This window comes from Pygoscelis adeliae, unplaced genomic scaffold (genome assembly GCF_000699105.1).
Source record: "Pygoscelis adeliae isolate BGI_AS28 unplaced genomic scaffold, ASM69910v1 Scaffold265, whole genome shotgun sequence".
In the NCBI taxonomy this organism is placed as follows: Eukaryota; Metazoa; Chordata; class Aves; order Sphenisciformes; family Spheniscidae; genus Pygoscelis; species Pygoscelis adeliae.
Window position 1 is genome coordinate 980,152 of NW_008824810.1, and position 328 is coordinate 980,479.

Sequence of the window (328 nt, forward strand, 5' to 3'; positions counted from 1 at the left end):
CCAGAGGGACCTGGACAAGCTGGAGAAGTGGGCCCATGTGAACCTCATGAGGTTTAACAAGGCCAAGTGCAAGGTCCTGCACCTGGGTTGGGGCAACCCCTGGTATCAATACAGACTGGGGGATGAAGGGATGGAGAGCAGCCCTGCTGAGAAGGACTTGGGGATACTGGTGGATGAGAAGCTGGACATGAGCCAGCAATGTGCGCTCACAGCCCAGAAGGCCAACCGTATCCTGGGCTGCATCCAAAGCAGCATGGCCAGCAGGCTGAGGGAGGGGATTCTGCCCCTCTGCTCTGCTCTGGTGAGACCCCACCTGGAGCACTGCGTC

The 328-nt window shown here is 59.1% G+C and overlaps 1 protein-coding gene across 1 annotated transcript in view; it reads right to left on the reverse strand.

Moving 5' to 3' along the window:
* Window positions 1–328, reverse strand: part of CLCC1 (chloride channel CLIC-like 1) — a 17,074-nt gene that overhangs the window by 11,456 nt on the left and 5,290 nt on the right. The window lies entirely within an intron of this gene.